This window comes from Lepisma saccharinum, chromosome 3 (assembly GCF_977018435.1).
Source record: "Lepisma saccharinum chromosome 3, izLepSacc3.1, whole genome shotgun sequence".
Taxonomy (NCBI): domain Eukaryota; kingdom Metazoa; phylum Arthropoda; class Insecta; order Zygentoma; family Lepismatidae; genus Lepisma; species Lepisma saccharinum.
In genome coordinates, this window is record NC_139231.1 from 21,849,285 (window position 1) to 21,877,113 (window position 27,829).

The window sequence follows — 27,829 nt, forward strand, 5'->3', positions numbered from 1 at the left end:
GGGGCTGTCTAAATATATGCGAGAATCTATATTGAAAACTCAGCGTCTCTTTCAACGTCATTTTCATGTGGCACGCCATGGATGTGTACCAAGGTGCAACACTATCCTCGCGTTGGTGCAGAACTTCAGATTGACAGCATCAGCTATGAATAGGTCACCACCTGTCCGTGTTCGAACCCATGGCGTGCCACATGAAAGTGACGTTGAAAGAGACGCTGCATTTTCAATACAGATTGTCCACTCTTGAAGAATCCCTCCACAACAAACGCTCGATGTTGAACATTCCAGGGGCCCATAAGGGTCCCGGGTTCGAATCCCGGTCGGGCTTGGTTGTTTGTGAATGTCCATTCATCAATTTCATCATTTCATCATTCATCCTCATCTTCGCAAATTAGCCAATAGGCACAAAACGCGAAGTAAAATAAACTAAATCAATCAATCAATCCAGGGGCCCATGCTTACTTGGCTGACAACTTCTCACCGGATCGCCGATTGTTGGTTTGAATTTCTTTCAATTGTTCAAACGGACAAAGCGCTGACTCAAGATCATACGTACGGTGAGTCACATAATTATTCGGACAGATAAGATTTCTGAATATTTACTGACGTAGTCGTGATATAATACGATGATAAATGTTTAATATTTATTTAACAAACAAAACACAATATGAGCATACTGTTAATTATCTTCAATTATATTTAATATAATATATTAGTAGAATATTTTCATTAAACAAAACAAACAATTTTTGTAGGTTAAACAAAATTATTCGGACACATGGAAGGAGAAACAGGAAAACACGCTTCAAAATCAACGAACAGAAATGTCAGTATCTGGTAGGCATCCCTTTCATTTTTAACACCTCGGATAAAAGATTTGGCATACTTTCTACCAATTTTCTGGTGTACACTGGAGATATGTTGGCCCATTCATGTTGAAGTCTTTCCTTGAGGTCTGCCTTCGAGGTTATAGGTATCTTCCTCACTTCTTTCTCCAACTTACACCAGAGGTGCTCAATGACGTTCAAGTCTGGAGACTGCGGTGGAGGATGGAGCACTTTTGGGCAGTTGTACAATAATCATTCTTGTACTACGCGGGAAGTGTTCTTCGGGTCATTATCTTGATAAAACATAAAGTTACAAAGAATGCCCATCATTTCAGCACTAGTCTTTAGATTTGACTTCAGAATGTCAAGGTAACAGTACCTTTCCATTGTCTGTTCGATGAAAGCCAATTTACCAACGCCTTGGGCCGACATGCAGACCCAAACCATTACGTGACCACCCCCATGCTTCACTGTTGCTTGCAAATTTTTCCCTCGGAGCTCCTCATTTGGTTTACGCCACACTGTTACCCTCCCATCTGACTCACAAATATTGAATTTACTCTCGTCAGTGAAAATTACCCGATTCCACCATGTCTGATCCTTTCCTAAGTGTTCCTTTGCGAACACCAGTCTTTTTGTCCTGTTTGGCTTACTTACAAATGGCTTTCTCCTGGCTACACGGCCATGATAGTTTGCCCTTCTGAGCACTCTTCGTATAGTTTCAGGATGACTATGCTTTCCACACTCCTCAACTACCTCAGCACACACCATTGGAGCACTCATCTTTGTTTTTTTTTTAATTTTCCTCAAAGTTTACTGTCTCTCCTCTGGGGGAAAAAATTCTTGGTCTCCCTGTATGACCGTGGGACTCGATCCTGTCTTCATCTTTAAATCGCTTAATAATATCTGCAACTGTACGTTTTTTCATTTTCAACATTGAGGCAATTGCACGGTAAGTTTTACCCTTAGCGTGGTGCCAAATCACTAACTGACGTTTTTCAAATGAACTTTCCTTTCCTCTTCGCCCATTTCTACATAGAAAATGTTTTATATCACAACTTTGTTAAACAAAACGCGATCGTAATTGCTATAGAAACCTACAGGAAACCAGAGTTAATATATATGAACAGAGTATCAATCAATCCGTAAATCGAAATTGTCACTGTATCGCAAACTTACGTTAACATTTACTATGTGTCCGAATAATTTTGTGGCACTATTTTTGCAACGGTAGGGATTCATCCTTCGTTATATTGTTGCTGATGTTCTTTTTTTAACTTTTTATCGTCCAATTTTGTGCTAAACATGACATTTTTTAAACGAAAATCAACTTCAAAGCTGTACACAGATTTCACTCCCTTCCCGCTCTTAAACGTTAGAAATTTACTGTGTGTCCGAATAATTATGTGACTCACTGTAGGTCATATAAATGGAAAGGAAAAAGGCCTTCGAATGTGTATAGAAGTCGTGACGGTCCTGTGGATCCTCACAATATAATTAATTATATGTTTATTGAAATTATTAATTTCATATTATACAAATCACTTTATATTAACGTTTAAAAAATGTATAATTATTACTTTGTACAACATTAATTATGTTTTATGTTATTTATTGCACTATACGCTGTATAAACGAGATATTTGGAATTCTAACGTTCCTATAGCAACAAGAATCAATAGTCATTGTCTGATAATGTGTGTGACTAAAAATGGAAATATAGGTAATAGTGAACTGCATATTGCTCAGTTATTTCACTAATAGAATAGACCCATAGAAGTTGTATCTTCACCTTCGCGTTTTAGTTTCAAATAATTATGAACGAAATGTAATCGTGCAAATGATTGACTTGTGAACGTCACAGTAAAATTGGTGGTCCAGTATTGTGGAACGTTATCAGCACGATCTTGAGTGATGTGTTTTTCGTAAGTGTTAACTTACACCATTGTTCTCGTGAATCTAGTTTGTACATAAATTTATATTATGTACGCATCAAGTAATCCTTATAATCTGAGATCCAAAACAAGTCTTACAGCTAGATCTATCATTTGTGGTGATGAACCTAATGAATCACAAAATAAGAATGGTGCCATGAATATGGTGAAGTGCTGCAAAGATCCCGATAAGGAAAGGTTGGTAGCTTGTGAAAATTGTGGCCATTGGTATCATTTACAATGTTTGGGTTTGTCCGATAAGCATTGGGAGTTATACCAGTTAAATGAAAAGTATTTCTGTACAGATTGTGATCCATCTTATGATCCGTTCAGTATTGAAGCTTTTGTGCAATGGAAAAGAAGTCAAGAAAATATTCAAGAAATTGACATTCGTCCGTCTGTGTTGGCAGAGACGTCAACGGGGCAAATTAATGTTCCTATTCAAATGTTTGTTCTGCTGGCAGATTTAAGAAAAATGAGCGAGTCACAACATATGGAATTTACAAAACTTAGGGAAACTCAAGAGTCTCAACAGCTTGAGTTTACAAAAATGAGGCAAACTCAAGAGTCTCAACAGCTTGAGTTTACAAAAATGAGGCAAACTCAAGAGTCTCATCAGCTTGAGTTTACAAAAATCAGGGAATCTCAACAGGAGATTCAAAATTCACAGCAACTACTCAAGCTTGACTTCCACGAATTGAGTACATCCTTACGAAAGGAATTAGCTGAAGTTGCTGAGTCCTTCAAATTAGCTACACGTTCATTACATCAGGAAATGGAAAGAGAAGTGCAAGGACTAACAGAGAAAATCGAGGAAGTCAACACTACTTGTACAGAGAATTCTGATAAACTTGCTGGATTGAATTATCAGATTACAGAATGCCAGAACAATGTTTCAGGGTTGTTTCAGCAAGTTCAAAGACTTGAAGTCGTTGTGAGCAAGGACGAAATAACTAAGCGCGTGGAAGCATGTGAGGAAAATATTACTAAGTTAACATCTAATATTTCGACTAATGTTGAATCAAGTAATCCTGTACAAGTTTACAGTTCTCGTGTGAATAGTAACTGTCAACCTGGTATTCCTGCACGGAACCTAACCTCTCCTAAATCATCTGATTCTTCTGATGATGAACACAATCGCATTGCTTCACAAATACACAAACGTTGTAGAAATAATCGAGTGAGAACTAGTAATACTAACGAGTTATGTCAATTAACCCGTACTTTATATTCTGATGGTTCTGGTCAGGAAAGAAAGAGGCAAGTAAACCAAAAGTCAGCAAATCCGAAAAATCATCGATATGATTATCCTGACAATTGTATGCGTTCGCTTACTCAAGAACCTCGACGGTTGGTAAGATTGAATGAACTTACTGTTCTTCCTAAATATTCTGGAGATCCTGAAAAATCAAGTCCACGTAAGTTTATTAAAACGTTAACGTCCTACTTAGACTTACTGCAAGTTCCTGACATGCAAAGGCTTGAATGTATTACTAATTGTTTTCAAGGACCTGCAGAAGGTTGGTATAATACTCATGTCGATTCGTTTACATCGTACAAATAGTTTGTTGACGAATTTCTGAATCACTACACGTCTTATTCGTTAACTCAGGCTCAATTATCTGAACTTAGAAGTCGTAAATATGATCCTAAATCGACGAGTAGTATGGAAGTTTTTGCTATTCGTACGCATTCAGCATATTATAATTTAGTTGATCGTCCGAATGATGCACAAGTTATTGATATTTTAATCAATCAGTTGCCCACATCTATTGCACAAACAATATTAGCTGCTAGATTAGTTAAAATGGATGATGTAATTGCGTTAGTAAAGAGGTTGGATTTAGTGAATTCAAGATCAAACAAGAGTTTTAATGTTCATGATAATATACGTGAAAAAAATTTCCGACATGATGGGAATAATTCTAAAAGTTTTACCGACAATAATAGTGCAAGGGCAAAACTGAGAGTTCAAAGTGTTGCTAAAAGTTCATCGTTTGTGAACGATGATGAACCTAATGGAAATCAAGGTTCAAGACGTAACGTAAGACCTAATGATACTGTTCATTTTATTTATTCTAGCGATGAAAATAAAAGAAATAAGATTCCACGTACAGATGTTCCGTTTGTTGCTGAAAACCAACAATCAAACTCCAGCCAGAAGACGATGATATTTAATAGAAATAATAATTTTGGGAAACCTAACCTAACTAACAGACCATATAATCGTTACAGATGTAATGGTGCAGGAACTTAAAATTTCCGGCAAAATAGAAGTACACAAAGCTCACGATACTTCAACAATAATGGTAGATTTATGAGCAACAGTTTCAATGCCAGAAACGAGCAAGAACAACAGCAATTTACACTGCGTCCTAACTCTCAGTTCTCTAACAATAATTTCCACTCATTCCAACCATGCAGTATATGTGCCAATTGCGGATATTCGTCTTCTCAATTGTCAACGGGAAACAGTTGCAATGCAACTGCAGTGGCGAATACTCCATTAAATGAAAATGCTCCATTTTTCGATCCAAGAGAAACTTCTTGTAAACAGTTCATTTCTTCTGTCCCTGAAGCAACATTAAACGAACGTCGCGGGTGAACGTAGACCAGTTTGCTCGCACTAACATAATGGAGGGTCCGTCTAAATCATATCGTAGTGATAATAAAGGCACAACTTGTCAGTATGCTGTATTAAGTAATTCCGTTTTATCTGAAGTTGATCATTGTTATCCACTTTCAATATTTTTTCAATTAGATTGGTACGAAGATGAACCAACTTGGATTTTAAACGATACTGGTATACCTACTCCTATTACTGATTAACCTCTGATCACAGGAACAGTTTGCGGTATTACCATACAGTGTGTCATCGACAGTGGAAGCCAGTGTAATTTAGTCAGTTATGAATTATGGTGCAGTATAAAATCAATTATTCCGAGTGCCAAACTGGATACAGTGGATCAACTTAAGTTATTGCCGTTTGCAGGACATCAGAAGTTTCGTGTTGCTGGTCGAAAGATTATAAGTATTTCAATTAACTCGGAAGTTTTTACTTTGTTCGTATTGAAGCAACTGCATGCTGAACTAATTCTCGGAATACCATTTTTAAGGCAATACAAAGCTGTACTCGATTTTAGAAGAAACGAAATTAGTTTGATCGCGTCTACTGGTTCCGAATTGGTTCAGCCATTAAATTCTAGCAAAAGCACAACTGATAGGGATTGCTGCCAGATGCAGGAAGTTACTATAGTGAAAGAAGTAGAAAATTTAGTTGTCGTTTCTCTAGATCAGATCACAACGAAGGTGCGGTCGTGTGAATCACTCAACACGGAGCAGCAGTCTCAGCTTGAGAATCTAATAATAGAATATCATAGGTTGTTTTCTGATCGACCCCGATCTGCATTTGTAGAACCTTATCAAATTGAACTAGACACAAAGGAACCAATCAAGGCACCTATATATCCGGTACCGTTCGCCAGAATAGCAGCGTTAGAAAGGGAACTAGAGAAATGGAAGGCCTGGGGAATAATTAAAGAGATGTCTTCGCCTTATTTAAACCCAGTACATATCGTTCCAAAATCTAACGGTGAGTGGCGTCCAGTAGTAGATTTTCGTCGCCTAAACCAACATGTAATTTCACCACTTACCCATGTTGAACCTATAAACGAGCTACTTCAACATTTTAAGGGTGCAAGATATTTTTCTTCGATTGATCTGTCCTGTGGATATTTTCAAATACCGCTTACGCCCGACTCATATAAGTACACAGCTTTTTCGTATCGAGGACGACAGCACGTGTTTTGTTACTTGCCATTTGGTATAAAATCAGCTGTTTCTGTTTTTGTTCAAAGAATGAATAAGGTGTTTGGACCAGAGACTCATTCATTTCTCATGATATATGTGGATGACATTTTAATATTTAGCCCAACAATAGAGAAACATTTTGAACATCTTGATTATGTTCTACAGACATTGCAGAAGACGAAGATGTCCATAAAATTTGCCAAATGCAAATTTTTCCAAACGGAAATTAAGTTTTTGGGTCATGTGGTGTCTGGTTCCGAGATTAAGGTCGATCATGATAAAGACTCAGCTATTCTACAGTTTCCTGTTCCTCAAAACAAAAAGTCACTTCGCAAATATTTAGGACTGGCAAATTGGAGGAATCGTTTTATACAGGGATTTTCAGATATCGCTAGTCCATTATATCATCTTTTACGCAAGAATGTGCCATTTTATTGGACACCTCAGTGTCAAGAAGCTTTCTTGTTATTAAAGAATGCTCTAATTTCAGCACCAGCATTGAGTCAACCCGACTTTGAGTTGAGGTTTTGTGTTTCTGTTGATGCAAGCCAGAAAGGATTGGGTTGTGTACTTTGGCAAATTGATAATGATGAAATTCGTGACATACAATATGGCAGTCGTGCTCTTAGAGGAGCAGAGATTACATATAGTACACACGAATTGGAATGTTTAGCTATATTATTTGCTCTAGAGAAATTTGCTATATATCTTAAAGGAACTGATTTCAACTTATATTCAGATCATAAGTCGTTGTCTTGGCTTAAAACTGCACAATCACTTAATTCTCGTCTTACGGGATGGGCTCTCAAACTGCAGTGTTTTGATTTCGCGTTATATCATGTCCCAGGAGTTTCGAATAATATTGCTGATACGTTGAGCAGATTTCCGCCTTGTACTACTTATTCTACACTTGATGATAAATTATATATCAATCAAGTAATTGTGGAAGATTCACAAGATGATACTTCTTCTATTTGGTTAAAAGCTCAACGAGCGGATGAAAAATGCAATAATATAATTTCTCACCTGGAAGATAGTACAACTGATAAAGACTTCTCAAAGTATTTTCTTCACAACAAAATTCTGTTTTATAAACCCAATTCAGATGAAATTTGTAAACTTGTAGTGCCACGTGAGCCTATACCTTTGGTATTGCACAAAAAGCATGATTTAAATGGACATTTTGGTTATCAGAAGGTTTTAGCAGCTTGTAGAAGGGCATATTTTTGGCCGTACATGAGAAAATCAATTACAAATTACCTGAAAGATTGCTTAGAATGTGCACGAACAAAGATTGTAGGTCGGCCGTTGCGGAGAGATGAATATCACGTCGTTTCTCACCAACCACACGATTTCCTCTCTATTGATTTAATCGGAAAATTACCAAGATCACGTACATATGAATATCTCCTCACAATTGTAGACGTTATGTCAAAGTTTGTTATGATTTATCCGTTAAGAAAAGCGACTGCCAGGGAAATTATCAATCGTTTTGAAGAACAATATTTTAAACATTACCCTGTATGGAATGTATTATTATCAGATTGTGGAAGCCAATTTACATCAAATGAGTGGAAAGCCTACATGGATTCAAGGAAAATTAAGCATATTACTACCACTACATACAATCCGAAATCTAATCCTATTGAGAGGTACAATAAGGAGATTGTTAGGTTACTGCGATTATTCTGCAATGATAATCACACCAGTTGGTATCCAAAAATAAATTCTATTATTCAGTTATTAAATCATTCATGCTCTTCAATTACCGGATTATCTCCTAGTGAACTTTTCTTACATGAAGATATGAAGGACTCAATATTTGAAGAAATCGGCTGGCCAGAACAAATTAAATCTTTGTCATGGAAACGCAAATTGTTTTTAGCAGAAATCAGGACTAGACAGTCTAGAAGAAGTAGAAAGATTAAGAATGCATTGAACTCGATCAAACTTCAAACAGGAGATTTGGTTATGATAAAAAATAGGCAAGTTAGTTCTAAAATGAACAGCCAGATTCATAAATTGTTCAACTTGTATATTGGGCCGGCCATTCCTTGTCAAGGAAATTAAGGACAATAATGCAATTCTTTACACGATGAACCAGCAATATTATGACAAGGTGAACTTTTCAAACCTTCGAGTGTTTAACTGTTCGGAAGAAAAGAGGAATCAACTCTTGTGTGAAAATTAAATTTATGAGAGTAGATACTGAAAAAAGGAAACCATTCTGTTTATTATTTTGTACAATTGAATGTTCTATTATGGTCTGATTTGTTATTACCTGTTAGGCACAAATCTGTTTATGTGCAAGTTGTTGTCGAATGTCAGATAATATTGTGCATTTGTAACTTTGTTTTAGTTATGTTGATAAACATCTGACTGATGTTTAAATCAAAACTCATCCTCGCTGTTTCGTACTTTTCATTTTCCCGGAGGAGGGGAATGTTGTGACGGTCCTGTGGATCCTCACAATATAATTAATTATATGTTTATTGAAATTATTAATTTCATATTATACAAATCACTTTATATTAACGTTTAAAAAATGTATAATTATTACTTTGTACAACATTAATTATGTTTTATGTTATTTATTGCACTATACGCTGTATAAACGAGATATTTGGAATTCTAACGTTCCTATAGCAACAAGAATCAATAGTCATTGTCTGATAATGTGTGTGACTAAAAATGGAAATATAGGTAATAGTGAACTGCATATTGCTCAGTTATTTCACTAATAGAATAGACCCATAGAAGTTGTATCTTCACCTTCGCGTTTTAGTTTCAAATAATTATGAACGAAATGTAATCGTGCAAATGAATGACTTGTGAACGTCACAAAGTAAATTGAAGGCATTATTTTTTTACACTAACTGTTGTGGTAAATACAAATGGCACACTATAACCTGTATTTCTGTAGTAATACATTTCTGTACCTTTGAAAATTAAGTGTGTTATTTACATTTCAAAACCATCTAAATCCTCTGCCGGACCCTGTAGTTATTACACCCGAATATAGACATAGGCATTTTCAATGTGAACAATGCTATTAGTAAAGAGAAATATTAACATTATACACCAACAGACAAAAGTTCGCAAACTGTTGTATTGGACGAAATCTCCACTTGCTCACCAGATGACGTCAAAGCAGCAGAGATAAATCCCTGGCGAAGCACATGAGTTGTGTTGTTGAGTGATATTTTGTGCGAACTATATATTGCGATATTAAAAAATGTTGTCCAGGCGATATCAACTAAGTGATATATCGTCAGGACATTTTGACGATATACATCGTCATGATATTTTGACGATATATATCGTGTCGGTGATTTATCGTCACAATATTTTGGCGATATATATCGTGTCCGCGATATATCGTCACGAAAATTTGGCGATATATACCGTGGAAAGGATATATCGCCGATATCACGATACGGAAAATATATCGTGTCGTATTGTCAGTGACGATATTTTCTTGACGATACATCGAGATATAAAATTTCCGATATCGTCCATCACTACACATGAGCCTGTGCTATTATCATGGCCCGGCATCTGAGTAGAGGATACACAATCTTGTTTTTCGAGGCCTCGCAGCTTCGAAACAAGGCTTCAACGAAGAAAATGTGACTAAGGAAGATGTTTGTCTGGATGTCCTGCACGTGCTCTGAAGGCTCACATTTTTAAAACTTTATCATTATTTCTTTCAATAAAGAAAATACACAAACATTGCAACAGTCTTTGCTAATTCAATTTATTGGAATATCGTATGAATACAGTGCATGGGTGAATTACAGAAATTCTCAAAAACGTGTTTGTTGTGAAGTGCTGTGTCCTTTTCCCCTCCTTCTTCTTCATCTCCACATTTTATTGTCTAGAACGAAAATCAAGTCCACCATTTAACAACATTACGAAGGTGCTAATCATTCCATTGTATATTTCAAATTCAAATTTTCTTTATTGAAGGGCGAGGTCCAGCCTGTGGCTGTTCTCCAACCTAATCCAGTTTATACATTTAGCTCGTGTACGTAAACCGAATATTGAAGAAAATGAAAAATTGTTACAAAGGGAAATAAAAAAATGAATAGGGCACACGAAAGGAAAAAGATAAACACACATTTACACATACTAACCAGTTCTGAGCAGGAGATTCACGCAAGGATATAGAGATTGACGTACATAATTATGCTATTTCTCTAAGGTAAGGTGATTATTAAAATATAGTTAAAGACTTGTCAAGGATTGGCGAGGCTCTTATTCAGGTTAAGATGTATTGTCAGCGCTATTAGTTGGAGCTTGAAAAGAGATATTGCTCATTTAACAGTAGTTTTTTAGCTCATTCTTAAATTTGTTGGGATTGCAGAGGGAGGTAATGGAAGGCGGGAGTTCGTTCCATGTTTTAGACGCTGAAAGTGTAAATGACAATTTGACCATTTCCAGTGAGTGTTTGAAGAGCTCAAGTTTCGCTGATTCCTTTGTTCCATAGCTGTGTATTAGCCTTCTGGTTTCTAGTTTATCAAGTAACTTTTCAGTGATTTTTTTGTGCAAAAGATTATGTGCAAACAGCAGAAATTAGGTATGCTGTGTCTGTTCATGTTTTTTATTTTATTTTCATTTAGGGTTGAAATAATATGATGATTTCTTTTTATGTAATATACGTAGCGTAAAAACGAATTTTGACTTTGTTTTGAACATACAAATTTGCAGAATTTGCTACGTCACAGTAGTCCAGAAGAGAGACAATCAGGGTTTGCACAAATTTCATTTTTATATCTGTTTTTAAGTACCCGTTAAACTTATAGAGGAATCTTTGTGCTACGTAGGCTTTGTTAGTTTGCTCTTGAACATGAAGGTGACATTCAAATTTTTATATTTTTTATACTTTTTGAATGCGGAATTTTGGATATCTCTATTTGACGCATAGATTATCTGCGTTTATAATCTCGAGGCCATTTCTGGAACAGACTTTCAGACCGTTTGTGTTACACCAGGTTTCAACGGCTGCCAAATCTCCGTTGTTGACTTGTAAATCTGCTTCTGGAACGCCCAGTGACGAAGCGTGGTCTTAAGAAGAAGGCAAGCATTGAAGTACTCCGAAAGGAAAGAGTAAATTAATTATACAGCTCATTGCCCCCAGATTTCCTAGGAATGATAGGGCATTTCGAATTATTATTATTATTAATATTGAATGAACTGTTGTTTTAAGTCTACTTTATGCAGAGAAAAGCAAATCGGGTCTGGACCTACCGTTTAAAGTGAGATCCATATCAACCGGGTATCGAACCCGGGACCCCTTGATTAGAAGGCAGCAACGTTACTACTGCGCCATCGGATATTGTTGTTGTTGTTATTATTATTATTATTATTATTCTCATTATTATTATTATTAATATATTAATAATCAACTCCTCTCTCAGTGGCCGTGCTTCTTATTTCAAATTTCTTGTTCACGTTATTATATAAAATATAATGGTTACTTTTACTTACAGCTTCCCGTATACAATTTGAAATATCCATGTTTGTTTTAGTAAATTCGCAACACACCAAACAAAAGAGAACACTCACTTCAACCATTCGTTCTTCACATATTAATGGAAGATTTTCCGAAAAGCTCAGAAACTCATATAAAAGTGATAAGAACCTCGTTGAAAAAAATATGTTTCACGGGAGATTAAAAGAACTGAGTTGAAGCTTAAAATTAAAGTAAGCTTTCGAATCATAAATCACTACAACTGGATTGAAATACACCTGTTCATTTTGTAATAATGTATCATGCTAAAAAAAATAGTATTTCGACTTTGATAGCATTTAGGTGTTTGTCTTAACCCCTGAAGAGAGTTTCATTTCTTTCTTCACATCCAAGTTTTATGTAAACAACCACCAGTTTTTGGGTTTGTTTGCATGGAAAGTCACCATAAATATCGTGTTAATTATTTGGTAGGCCTCAACACTGGCGTTGTAATTTGAGATGAGTGAAGGGGGTACAACAGCCAGCTGTTCTGCAAATTTCAATGCTCCCCAGTGCTGTAGACCACTATGTTTGTCTTAACCCCTGCACTTCAACATTATTGATTGGCACATTTTACAAATCGTTAAACTTAAAATAATGCTTCTATGTTTTTACCCCATTCACCCGAAGTTACAATACTACTTTTTTAAAAAAAAAAATCTTGTATGTACTGATGTCTGAAGACTCTTTAGCAGTTCCTTACCAGGAAAATATAAGAATATATTTAAAAATGAATATTTTTAGTACAGACTGTATCAGTAAAAACAATTATGTTACGAAATTCTTACGGAGGCGGCGTCGTTGTCTCCAGAGCTGTAAAATAAACAATGACTATCATCGTTATTACTTAATTACAATATTTCAGCGGTGAATCTTCGAATAAATGCTATGACTTTTCTCAACTTAGAGAGAAGATCGTCATGTATTTTATGATTGACCAGTGTAGAATCTACATTCAAAAGTAGTTGTAAGTTACTTTTTCGGATAGTTTTTGTTAGAAATTTATTGGCGATTAAATTACACACAACCAGTGATCATTAATTGGAGTGAAATGAAATATATAAAGACATACAAGTGTTTTACTTATGCATCCTGTACATAGTTCTTCGTATGTATTTATATTATTACAAGAAATATAAAAGTGATAGAACAATGAGTGAACCTCCTTGAACGATCATTTATTTTACTTTATTCTATTCTCTCTCTCTCTCTCTCTCTCTATATATATATATATATATATATATATATATATATATGTATATATGCATGCATATTGTATACAGAAAGAGTAAAACTTTATTTTATCATACAAGGAAGTGCATTCGCTTATAGCAACGACAAACTAATTTATTTTATTTAATAATTTTAAACCCGTTTTCTTCATATCTAATTACTAAATCCACAACCTTTCTAATATATTAATTCGCATACATTTATACTAAGTATATACAAATATGAAAATACATTTTAATTTGATTGAATTAAAGAAATGATTACAATAGATTAAGACAATAGGTTTAATATTGACGTATCTTATTACACCTAGCATAAGGGGGTGGTATCTTTCGAACGTCATGTATTATGGCACTCAACCAACACCTGTTTTGAAGCCAGTGTAATAAGTTAATTTTGAATTAACTTGGCAGATCTTAAGAATTTTGTCTTGCTTTTCTCATTTTCAATATGAGTCTTAATAAGTGTATCACTCGCAAACAAGTCTATGATGTTGAGAAAATTCTCATAACTACTTTGTACGTTCGTTACATCTTCTTGATGTCCCCTGAGATGAAAAGTGCAAGTGGATAATGCTTTTACTACATCCAAAATTTCTCTAATTATTTCGCAACACTTATCCAAACCTTGTTGCAACATTGTGTGAAAGTCGGCATTGCCTGTACATTTTTTTGCCTGTCGTCTATTCTCTGATGACGTAAACTATTCAGCTAATGAAGATTTTCTTCTAATCTGGTAATCCACATTATACTTTTCTAGTGATTGACATTTTGTGTTTGCTGTTGTAGGGACAAAAAAATAATATGTTTGATTTAAATATATGTTTTAACCACCATAGGAAAACTTTGGTGAACTATCGCTCTTTCATGATTTATCATTCTTACTGCGCCCCCGAAGCTCATACACCCCCCTCTCATCGCGAGTGTTGGGGGGTGTCATTTACGCCACTGAGTAGTAGTGCTAATATGGTATAATTATTACAGTATAGAATGTAACATTAAACATATAGCATATGTTTATAAAGGCTTACATTCCCGCCGTTTGGCCCAAGCCTGTAAAAAAAATATTAAAGAACGTATAAATATGTATTACTTGCTTACTAAGTTGCAGCGTTTCAGAAATCAAGTTACATTCTCGCACAAAGAACACTGATTGTGAACCTCTTGAACAATGATTATCATCTTTATTACTTATTCACTAAATTTAAGTTCTTAGAAAACAAGTTAGGCCTACATGTTCGTGAAAAGAACATCCATTTTGTACCTCTTCGTGTGCATGGAAACATTTTGGTAAACTATGAAAAAAAAATGTTCTACTAGCAATATAAGATTCTCCACAAAAAAGACCATCGTTAAACAACAATTAGCACACTCTTTTCTTGCCTCACTACTTGACTCAATACGGTAGTCTACTTCCAGGTTCAATATGATGGGAAGTCTTCTTCTTCAATAGACAAGGTACGAAGACTCGTTCTCTCTTTGTTACATTCTGTGACCGTCGTCTGATCGGCGACTCTAGACACTTATGACAGTAGTGGTGAACCTAACCTATTTACATGCTTATTTATCATTATATGTCTACGTGGTTAAATTAGGCAAGTCAGGTTTGGTGCTGTTAGCACCAAATATATATATATATATATATATATATATATATATATATATATATATATATATATAAGCTTTATACTGCTGTGAACAGCATGACTACCTTTATACAGCAAGGGTCCCGGGTTCGAATCCCGATCGGATTTGGTTGTTTGTGAATGTCCATTCATCATTTTCATCATATCATCACTCATCTTCATCTTCGCAAATTAGCCAAGAAGCACAAACCGCGAAGTAAAATAAACTAAATCAATCAATCAATCAACTTTTATACAGCAGTTTTTCATGAATAGTACAAATAATAATAAACACAAAATATTTGCACAGATATACATATGGTAAAATATTTTACAAACATACTCTAAAACTACATGAATTTACAAAATACAATTAAACATTGATATACTTAAAACTAGATATAAAAGAATTCTTGTTTCAAAACCCTTTTATGATAAGTCGAAAGTTGTATTAAAACAATCATTGGATATGTAAGTTGGTTTATTTAAATGAAAAGTGTTTATAAGGAAATAAAGATATCCGAAATTCTTAATGCTGTTGCTAGCCGCTCGTCTACCAATCACGAACTTGTATCTCCAAACAAGCTAGGTGGTAAGCTGGAGTGTCTTGTAAACGAGAGTTTGAGCGAAGGAGTGAATATATTGGAGCATTTCAAAACTATTGTATGTTTTTCCTTTTCATCTTTAATACTACTTAATAATAATAAAAAATATTTTTGCTTCAATGCAAGCATACAAGAATGAAATGAAGCTACAAATTAGTATAACAGTCCATTTAAACGAAATATCCATGCCTGTTATTGGGGCCGTTTTGCGCTCACGTTGGCAACACTGCGTTCTTGGCGTTTTGAGCATGCGCGTTAGTTACAACATGCCTTGCACCTAAACAGCCGCCATTTGCACGTTGTGAAACGCTTGGTGTGGTTGTGGTGGACAGTGAAAGTGGTGCAGGTAATTGAAAATCTTGCCGAGTGTGAGATACGATCAGTGATCAGGTTTTTGACCGCGAAAAATGTGAAAGCGTCAGACATTTATCGCCATTTACGTGAGGTATATGGTGAGAATGTCATTGTTGAAGGCAAGGTGCGTAAGTGAGTACGTCTGTTTAAGGCCGGTCGCGCGAATGTTCTTGACGAACCACGATGCTTCTGATTGAGTTTCTACCGAATGGACAACACTTTCAACACTTTCAACAAACTTCGCCGAACAATACAGAATAAACAACGAGGAATGGTGTCTTCCGGTATCATGTTGTTGCACTACAACGCACGGCCACACACTGCAGTTGCCAAACAGCCGCTCATTGACTCATTTGGCTGGGAGCGGATGGACCACCCTCCGTACAGTTTGGATCTCGTTCCTAGCGTTTATCACCTATTCCTCCACTTGAAGACTTTCCTCGCTGGGAAGCGATTCAACAGCGCCGATGAAGCCAAACAGACAGTGATGAATTGGCTGTCTGTCTTGGCGGCAGACTTCTTTGATAAGAATCTTCAAAAGCTCATGTAGCTCTACGACAAGTGTCTCTGGAAATTGAATGACTAAAAACTGACTAACTCTCTAGCCTTCTTAAACCCGAAGGTTCATGGCTGCAGCAACACAGGCCTTCCATCTGGCCCTATCTTGAGCAAGATCTATATAATCTTTTCTAACTCTACCGATTTCCTTTAGATCCATCTCCACGTTGTCCCTCCATCTTCGTCTTGGCCTTCCTATAGGTCTCTTACCATCAGGTTTCCCAACAAGAATCCTGTGAACTTCTCTTTCCTCTCCCATTCGTGCCACATGGCCTGCCCACCTAAGACTTCTTGATTTAATTATTCTAATAATATCTGGACATGAATACAAATTATGTAACCTTCTCCACTCACCTGTCTCCTCATCCCTTTTAGGTCAAAATATTTTCCTAAGGATCGATCTTATTTTCAAATACTCTCAATTTATGTTCCTCTTTCAATGTAAGGGACCAAGTTTCACATCCATATAATACTACAGGCAAAATTACTGTCTTCTATATTTTAACTTTTAGTTTCTTAGATATTAAACGAGAAGACAAAAGTTTATGAAGAGAGAAATAACATGCATTTCCTGAATTAAGCCTACTTTTTATTTCCTCTTTAATATAATTTTCATTTGTTAATATTACTCCTAAGTATTTGAATTTGGAAACTGGTTCAAACGAGTTGTTATCAATAATTAGATTTTGATTATTACCTAATACTTGGTTTCGGCCTGTAAGCATATATTTAGTTTTCTCTATGTTAACTTCCAAACCTATCTCTTTAGCAGTTTTGAAAAATATTATAGCATTATTCTTAATTGTATTTATATCATCCTCTAAAAAGTCTACATCATCTGCATATGCTAACTACTGAGTCATACCATTTAACTTTAGTCCTTCGTTAGTTTCTTTTACCGTCCTAACAGCATATTCTAAGGCAAAATTAAAGAGCAATGGAGGTAATGCATCTCCTTGTTTTAACCCATCATGAATTGTAAATTTGTCAGACACATTAATACCCACACGAATTTTACATTCTGTTTCACTGGTGCATACTTTTATCATACTAACAAGCTTCTTAGGTATTCCAAACTCTACTAATATATTATATAATTTATCTCTTTTGACCTAATCATATGGTTTTTTAAATCAATGAATAGCTGATGGACATTTTGATTATATTCCCACTCTTTTTAAAGTGTCTGTCTGACATATGGAGTTAGTCTTGTTAAAAGAATGTTAGATAATATTTTATATTTTGTTGAGAGTAGAGAAATTCCACGGTAATTATTGCAGTTGATTTTATCACCTTTTTTAAACACAGGAAGAATTATGGATTCTTTCCACTGTTGAGGGATGTCTTCTTTATTCCATATTAAACAAATTAATTTATGAATTTGACATATTAACAAATTTCCTCCATGTTTAGTTGAATGACGAATAGATTAACTTTTATGAACAGACACGAGAAATCCAACGGGCGCGGCAAAATGGTTAACGTAATGCGCTGAGAAATCGAATATCTGGGGTTAGGACCTGATGTAGGAAATAGAGCTATGTCATTATCTTTATCGCGCTTCCATCATCTATCACATTTTGACACTTCATGTCGATTAAACGAGAGTGGTAGAACAGTGACCGTAAATAACATAAGAAACAATATCTGGTGTCGGCTTGTGAGTTTCAAGCATTGATGTATCTACTATCAATAGCAACAATAGACTGTCAAACTGAAATGAAATACCTCGTTTCGTCCAGGAAATAGTAACAGGGGAAGAGCGAGATATACGTATATTCCTCGTATTTTCCATTTTCTCTTACACTAATTTCTAGTCTGTTGTGAAAATGCATTTAATATGCAAAGTATATTTAAAATCAATTTATATTAATATCTACAGACGCAACTGATTAAGGACTTAATGGAAAAATTCTCTCTACACCTGAAATAAGACATTCGTTACGACGAAAATCAATTCGAAAACTGGAATTCCCAGATCACCTCCAATACCACCAATGGCATTAAATACAAAGTTACTTGTTCCTTACGAATTACTATTTTATGGTTCAAATCCTTAGTTTTACATTCGAATTTAGAGCAAAATGAGTGTGTTAGAATGTCCAACTATGATAATCACATTGATCTGACAGTTGTAATTAAACCAGCTTAATCCAGTGTAAATCTGTGCAACATGATGCACAGAAAATAACTAAGACGCTTTATAGACAATATGTTAATCGGGTACCTTACCTAACAAGATATCGATCCCGGAATTCCTTGATTACAAGGCCATATTTTTTTGTAATGAAAGACCCGTAAGCCTTCCTCACACATAAAACTGAATCAAGTCGTTGAATTTTTGACAGTTTATTTCACAATGTTAATATGCGCATTTTGTGCACCATTTGCATTCTTCCTTCTTCTGTCACGATCGCAGCATTATCATCAAGGGATTTAGTTGGTGTACACTATTTGTGCCAGTCAGGGGTGCCCACGTGCGTGTTTGTGGACGCAAACTGCATCAATCCAAATTTGGGTGGGGGGAGTTTCATTTGCTTTTTTTGTAATGGAAATGTGACAATTAAAATTTCAGCATTCGACAGAAGTTGAACTTCATTAGTGATTGAGTCTGTGGTTACGGATGTGATTGTGAAAGTGATTTGTTGCAAAGATAATTTTGTGTTCTAAGTTAGAATTTGAGACTTTATAGCTTACTGTTTGAATATTAGTGTCGTTCTAAATATATGTGCGATAATGTGAACATTAATTCATGAAAAAATCTAAAGGCCGTAAAGCCAAATTTGCTGGTACAAAACCAGCTGAATCCAACATGGACACGGACATTAGTGCCATGGAACTTTCCAGCAACGTGGAAATCATAACTTCTGTAGAAGAAGTTAATAAGTTGAATTCTCAGTGTAATAATATAGATTACACGCAACAAATTAGTAAATCAAGTTCCAAAAAAGATTATGAGCAACAGATATTGAAGTACAAAAGTAATCATTTAGGTCCGTATGAAATATTTGTGAAATCTAATCATCAGGATGCCTCAGGTGGGAATGGCAAAGGAAACATTGGTCAACTTCACATTTTAAAATTAGGCCAAATAGTCAGCAAAGAAAATATGAGAGGTTTGAAAGAGATAGATAGCCTTGGGAAAAATCTAGCTAGACTTACATTTACGACATCTAATTATGCAAATGATTTCCTTTCGAATCCATTACTGTTACAGAATAATTGGGAAGGTTTTTCTTCCATCACACCGAGTACGAAGAATGGGAATTATGAAAGATGTACATCAGTCAATAAGTGAAGATGAAATTTTGCAAAATATAAATTCATCAACAGCCAAAGTAATAAAGGTAAAACGGATTGTGAAGTATAAGTACGAGGAGAGTACTCGCGTTGCTGTTCCAACTCGAACGGTAATTGTAACATTCGACTCGCAATCCTTACCACAATATGTCACACTGTTTTACAAAAAGTTTGATATTGATAGATACATTCCCTTGATTAAACAGTGCACTAATTGTTTTTATTATGGGCACTTCAGGGCTAATTGCAAAAGTAAATTAAAATGCAAACGCTGTGGTGAGAATCACGAATCGTCCTCTTGCACAAATAAGATCAAGTGTTTCCATTGTAATCAAGAGCACACTGCAATTGACAAAAACTGTCCTGAAAAACAACGCCAAAAGGAAATGATCAAAATTATGACAGTTCAGAATGTTACGTTTAACGAAGCTATGAAGAAAGTCCCAAAAATTAACTATATGCATGGATATGAACAGATATCTACTGGCCATGTTCAGGAAATAGAAAAGACAGTAATGCCATTTACATATGCTTCGATATCTAACAATTCGAGTAGCACCTCATATCATAATAATATAATACAAGATCAATACAGTGTATCTAATAAAAGGCCATTGTACAGTTCAAAGAAAGCTGGAAAATATTTGGAAGAGACTGAGTCTTCTCAAGGAAAACGCCAGAAATCTTCTCAAACATTGAAACCATTTGGACAAAATGAATATAAAAAGAGAATGACAAACCCTGATTATTCTTTGTCAGGATCTCGAAAAGACAATGCTCCGGATTTGTCGACAACATGCCAACAAAATAAATTATTTGTTCTTGCAGAGGCGGCTCAAGCTATCCAGCCAAATCGGGCACAAGAACAAAATTCTACAAAATTCCTAAATAATTTTTCATTATTTATAGAACAATTATGTAGCCTAGCAGGGACTTCGACATTGAACGTTAACCAGGACTGGACTTGCATTGCTACAAGTATTTTGCAATACTTATTTCAACAACCAGCATGCCAGACAAAGTCTTGAAAATATTACAATGGAATATACGAAGTTTAATTCCTAATAGACATAATTTACAACATATTTTATCTTATTTTTCTGCAGATGTCCTTCTTATACAAGAAACGTGGTTGAAAACTGACTCAACATTGAAGTTTAAAGGTTACAATTGGATAAGAGATGATCGTTTAGATGGATACGGTGGTGCAGCTATAGGTGTTAAAAGAAATATACAGTATGACATTATTTTGTTTCAAAATATAAAGAGTCAAATTCAGATTACAGGTGTTCGAATTGCTGATACGTCTTATGTATCAATTTACTGCCCTCCCACAGTGCACCTCCCTGTTACAGTGTGACAGAATATCGTTGGGCAGCTTCCACCAAACACTTCTTTTGTGCTGGCAGGGGACATTAATGCACTGCACACCACCCTATGTGGGCCTGTTCTCTAACTGATCGATCAGGTAAAGATTTGTATAATTACTTGCAAGATTCCTCAGCTGTAGTACTCAACGACGGAACACCTACAATAATCTCAAGACCTAATGAACAGCCGAGTGCTCCAGACATAACTATTACCTCAAATGATATAGCTTCAAAAATCCATTGGAGTGTATTAGAGAAGTGTTACAACAGTAATCACATGCCAATTATGATAACCTTTCAACATAATAAAAATATAACGTGGTTTACTATGCGCCCTGAACAAAACAAGAGTCAATATATATCAAGAAGGGTTGAATGGCAGAAATTCTCCGGAAATGTAAACAATGCAATAAAGAATGAATTGTTGAAACAAGAAGTATCGTATGACACATTGGTGTCTCTCATTCGACAAGAACAAATAAATGCAACAGTATCTAATTTTGGATCTAGAAGAAAAGTGACTCCGTGGTGGACAACGGATTGCCAGAAATGGGTAAACGAACGACAAAAAGCATACATAAATTATAAGGAGAATCCTACCATCAATCATTTTATTAGATATAAAGAAATTGCAGCAAAAACTCAGAGGTTCCTAAAGAAATCAAAATCATACTTTTGGAAGTCATTTTGCTCTACATTAACTAAAGATTCTTCTATTTCAGTGACTTGGAAAATAATAAGAAGTATGTCCAATAATAATACTTGTCATTAATTTTGGAGGAGATATCAATTCAGCCTGGATAAAAGAATTTCACCGCAAGTTGACACCAGATACGGTTGAAACTAATCTTTGTCAATTGTTAAACTCTATGAAATATCCAGAAACATCCACGTTAGAATCGCTATTCACTATGGATGAATTAGAATATGTTGTTCATAAACGAAAGAAAACGTCTCCGGGTTTAGATGGCATTACATACGAATGTATTCAACACTGGCCTTTGAATGGATATGAAATGTTGCAAAATACATACAATTCAATATGGAATAGTGGAGAAATTCCATCACAGTGGAAAGAAGTGGTGATAATACCCATATTAAAACCAGGTAAACAATCAGGAATACATACGAACTATAGACCTATTGCAATGTCATCATGCCTTGCTAAATTATATGAACACTTAATACTGAACAAACTCACATGGTGGGTCGAATATAATCAGAAATTACCGAAACATCAGATGGGATTTAGGAAAGAAACTGGAACAGTAGATGTATTAGCGACACTAATTTTAGATATATGACTATCTTTCATACGGCGGGAATTTTGTATCGTAGTTTTTCTCGATCTAAGTAGCGCCTATGATTCTGTCCTTCCAAATATACTGTTACAAAAATTGGGGAAAATGAACGTTCCACGTAATTTTATAAAAAGTATTCTTGGATTATTATTGGCACGTAAGTTGTACATTCGATATGGAGGACAGTTATCCACCGCACGTTATACACATAAAGGTCTACCACAAGGCGCAGTGCTGAGTCCTATGCTATTTAATATGTACACGGCAGATTTAGGCTCAAAAATTCTTCAACACACTCGTCTATTACAATATGCAGATGATATTGTTATATACACTAGTAGTAAAAATATTCAAGAAGGTGCTCAAAAAATTCAAAAATCTCTGGATGAATTATCATCATGGTGTGATATCAATGGAATTGAAGTAAATCCAGATAAGTCTTCGGTGGTAGTTTTTAATAAGAAGAGATCTCATTCATGCATATCAATAAATATAAACGGAAAAACTATTAGTCAACAAAGAAGCCATAAATTTTTGGGACTTATATTAGATGAAAAACTTAAATGGAAGTCACAAGTAGAACTGGCACAATGTAAGGGATCTCAAGTGTTTAACATAATAAAAATGTTGACAGTTAAGAAAAAGTGGGGTGCTGATCCTAAATTATTACATCAGATCCATAAACAGATGCTAAACTCAAGACTAGAGTATGGTTCCTTTATGTACAATGATAATTTAAGTTGGGCTTTTAACACGCTATCTTCTATCCAATATAGCAGTTTATCCAGGATTTATGGCCTTTGGAAAGGAACTCCAAAACAAGCAACTTTCGTAGAAGTGGGAGATCCACCATACAAACTTAGAGTTAAATATCTTGCGAGCAAATTTTTACTTAAGAAAATTGCCAACACGACATCTCCGATCATACCAAAACTTCAATTGTTAGACTCTTTGATGCTCAACAGACGTACAGCAAAATATAAATCCAGATTACCTATACTATATTATGCTTATAAGGACATTAATAAATTTCAAGCTAATATTATTCGTTTATCTAATGCACCATGCTTCATGACAGACTACTTTAATATGATATCTCCCATGAGGATTCATTTTCCTGCCTACCCAAGTAGAGTTTTCAGGAAAACAATCCCTACAATTTCAAATAATATATATCAAGACTACATACATTCAAAATTACAATGTGAATATCACATATATACAGATGCTTCAAAATCAACGTCTGGAAAAACAGGAGCAGCATTTTACTGTGATAATTCTGCAGAATTCAAAATTTTTCCTTTGCCATCGTATCTGTCCATTTACACTGCAGAAGCTTTTGCAATACGACAGGCATTGCTTTATGTACAAAAGAAGAAGTTAAATTCAGTTCTAATTGCAACCGATTCAGCCTCTGTGCTAAATTCTTTACAGTTTGCATCATGGTCATGTCATACGGAATGGTACATTGTTAACATAAGAATACTCACACTGAAATTAACGAGATTGGGATATGATATCAACTTTATTTGGACACCTGGACATTCTTTAATAGAAGGGAACAATATAGCAGATACTTTGGCAAAATATGCAGCTAATCAAACAATCCAACGGCCGCTTTCAATAAAGATTCCGTCCGTAGTTTTGGAATCACACACTAGAAAAATACTATTTACTGACTGGCAAAGCTTGTGGACAAATACTGGCACTCAATGCGGTAAGGCCTACTATTCTATACAAGAAAGAATTCCAAAGGAATGTTGGTTTAAACAGATTCAACTCTCCCGGAGTTCCCTCACAACTATAATGCACTGCAGGTTAAATCACACTATCGCCGCAGCTCACCTTTACAAGAAGAATTTAGTGACTTCACCAGTTTGTTTGTGCAATGAATATAATATAATATATTGAAATGTACATAGATACCGCCATCAACGGCTGTTTGCAGCAAATCAGGTGTTATCTTTGTAATCGAATTGGCAGGTTGAGTGAGTGCTCTGTCTATTCTCTCTTTGAGAAAGAGTTTGCAAAATCTTTGGAATTAAACAAGGTTGTACCTGCTCATGAAAATATACGTATCTTATCGTATTTCTTAGCTCCCATTGAATAAAACAGTTGATCCTCGATTAGCCAGTAAAATTGATCTGTAGTCACGCTGAACTCCGATTTTGTGTTGTATAAAAGATGAACTGAGATTCAGTCCCTGCGATCTGCGATCAAAATTGATCCGCGATTTTTCTCCGATCAGCAGACATTGACCGTAGATCAGCTGTTGTAACATGACTGTACTAATGAATATTTGCTTGTAAAATGTGTTGCAAGTGAAAGTATGCGGCAAGACTGGAGAATCAATTCATAAAATCCTGTCTCCATAATAATAAAAGAAGAAACATGTACAACGACGTGAACAATGATAAATCTTTCTTCCATTTTCTTTCTTTCCATATATCGAGTGTTATTGTTATTTACTGTTTGAAATACCTGTATTTTTTTCTTGAAATTTGTAACATTGTTTAATTGCACGATAACTTGAGAACAATCGAGTGTTGATACAAACCGAAAATAGACCCTCTTACATTTTCTTGTTGATATGATATCATTGTAAAACTTGTGTTGGGATGAAGAGGGAGCATAAAAATATCACCATTTCGCTTTACTGCATCCAACCAAGTGTTACAGCAATTCAATGTTGTCCACTGAATGAAACAGATCATGTAACTTTGGTTGTAGTGTATATATCTACTGCTTTATGAACAGAGCACGTTGCATTTTAGTTGGTAAAGCTATCTCTCCAGATATATAAATTACACATACTTTATTTCGAATATTATTTGTTTTGTGTATAATTTACATCCGAGATGACAAGCGTCACTGTTGTTTCAATATTTATTTCCATTCGGGAAAACGCAAACACATTTTACATTTCACAACGTAGGCTATACAAGTGCAAGGAAAATTCCGTATATTACTTACAGGAACTAATGGTCCACCTGTAACATGTTGTCGTGTAATCACAAAATAAATACGTATAATCATCTCCTTACATGAACAAAAGCTCCAAATCCGAGTATAAGGAAATTGTTATATCTCTTTATAGAATTAAAAATAAATACATATTTTTAAAAATAATCTATTTATGCAAGCATATTTTCTCCCATTTGCAACCGAGAACCGATAGTTGCTTTCGTTGTCAAGGACAAATCATCCATGTGGAACGTGCACTAGCAATAACTGGTCGTTTAGTATCATATTTACGTGATTTTACTAAATGTGCAACATGTTCGAATATATACTACATCCAGCACGTCAGATTTATTCTTTATTCAAATATTAAATACATGCATTTTCCGAAACCGACTTTAAAATGTTTTCTGTTCAGTGTTGGACAATTGGCAACATCACAGGCACACTAGCGACATGTCTGGATTTGTCACGTTGCCAAACGTATTTCTTTAACCCAAGATCAGGATTTGATCTAAGATCGACAAATCGACAGTTAGCTTTATGCAACATGACAGAAGCTTGAACTCACTACCGGATCGTAGATCAAATCTGATCTCCAGTTAGTGATGTTTATACAACCGGTCCTTAATGTGTTTCATTTTCTCATTTTAGTCAAAAAAAAGTACTCAAACTCTTTACATAGAAATAGTTTTATGTTTATATTTATACATTTTTCCGTAGCTCTTAAGACGTATTTTGTAATGTTTATATAAATAGTAATTTGTAAGTCTGTGATATTATTCCACTCAAAAATTACTTTGGAAGAAACAATAGAATTATTGCATTTTACATGACATGAAAGATCCGTGCCTAAAATTACTTTTGTGTGTGATGGAGCAAAACGCAGTGATTTATCTTTTAATCTAACTGTAAAATATCTCACGGGTAAAAATATACCGTAGAAAAGTTTTACGTAAATAGCTACCTTTTAGCTGGTATATGTTAGCCCCCGAGAAATTGACTCCAAAATCTTTAGCCCCCCACTTATTTCCGGCTGGCGCCGTCACTGCTTGTTAGCACATATTAATCCTAGTCCTTGTTATAATATATGGGGTTTAAATCTCAACGTTTAGATAGAGCTGAGTCCTCTAATTTCCTTGTTCTACGAAATTATGCCTCTGAGCACTGTAGAGATTTTTCTATCGAACAGATTAGCACACTGGTTCTTGGGTTGTGCTGCACCGATCGCTGCAGAGATATGTTTGTGGACCTATACCCGCAACACTCGAAAAGTTTCTATTCTTTCGGTTCGGTACTTGGCTCTATTTCTTCCTTTGATGAACTATACCAGATGGCTTTCGTTATTCTTTAGGACACAGAAAGTACTCGATAGTTCGGATATAGTGTCCTATAGGCCGAGTATGCGTGACCCAAAACCCTCCAAACCGTCAATTGTTTTGATTTTTTCGGCTATTCTGGTTAGCGTTAAAGGAAGACATTGTCTGAGCGTAAAAGTATTTAGAGGGCAATCTGCCCTGATGGAAAGGAAAAACTGAGACCCCTTCCATTTCGAAATTTTATCCTTTGTTCTTATCACTACTATGTCCTACTGGACAGGGTGGCGGTTCACACATGTTTCTAAACACATCATGAGAGTGTATCACTGTCCTCATATCGTAAAAGGGCAAATTTTGAGGCATGCATGTTGTTTCTGTTCAGTTGGTACGGAAGAGATACAGAAAAAATTATATTTGAAAAAGTGTTTTGCAAATCCAATGTCTTCTTACAGAAGGGCTCGGTACTTAAATGCAGTCTCGTATTTGCCAAATGAAATTACTGATACAGACACATTTAATTAACAAGTTATTGTTTTTTTTCATTCTTACATTCACTCCTAAACTCCATTCAAGTCTATGTTTTGCAACAGGATTGGGCTTTAAGGGTGGAGCCAACTAAAACGTTAACTGTGGTCTATCTGTAATTATTTCTTGTTTATTGATTTCGTTAATTTTTGTTCGCTTTTCCGCCAAGTTTGGCTACTCATGAAGATGAGCATGAGTTATGATTTGATGAAACTGATGAAGGGATAGTATATTCCATGCCAAGCCCGGGATTCGACCCAGACCGTTTGAATCGTAGCGTGCTGTACTAACCACTGAAGCACGTACGTCGTCATATCTATGATTGTGACAAATTTTAGACAATAAATGTTAGTGTCAATACAATAAGAATATATTTTGGTCAATGTTTGTTCAATTTTATTTAATAAGAATCTTACTTGTTTGGCTTCTTTACTCCTGTAACATAAAAATAAATATTATTATTATCTGTATGCTTAGCCTTTGACACTTCTTATTGCGTTATTTCGACATTTTAAAGGATAATTGCAAATACATTCACTACGAAGTGAACGAAAAACAAATTAATTATTACATACTAGGTTCAGATTTTATAACTT

General features: G+C 35.2%; 1 protein-coding gene and 1 long non-coding RNA gene across 3 annotated transcripts in view; both read right to left on the reverse strand.

Moving 5' to 3' along the window:
* The window catches only part of LOC145984936 (uncharacterized), a 655,439-nt gene that overhangs the window by 276,668 nt on the left and 350,942 nt on the right, over positions 1–27,829 (reverse strand). The window lies entirely within an intron of this gene.
* On the reverse strand, positions 10,312–27,677 carry LOC145985721 (uncharacterized). The gene is made up of 4 exons (XR_014441440.1): positions 27,650–27,677; positions 14,347–14,368; positions 12,872–12,896; positions 10,312–10,448 (listed from the first exon to the last, which is right to left on the reverse strand). It is a non-coding gene; the product is annotated as an uncharacterized LOC145985721 (long non-coding RNA).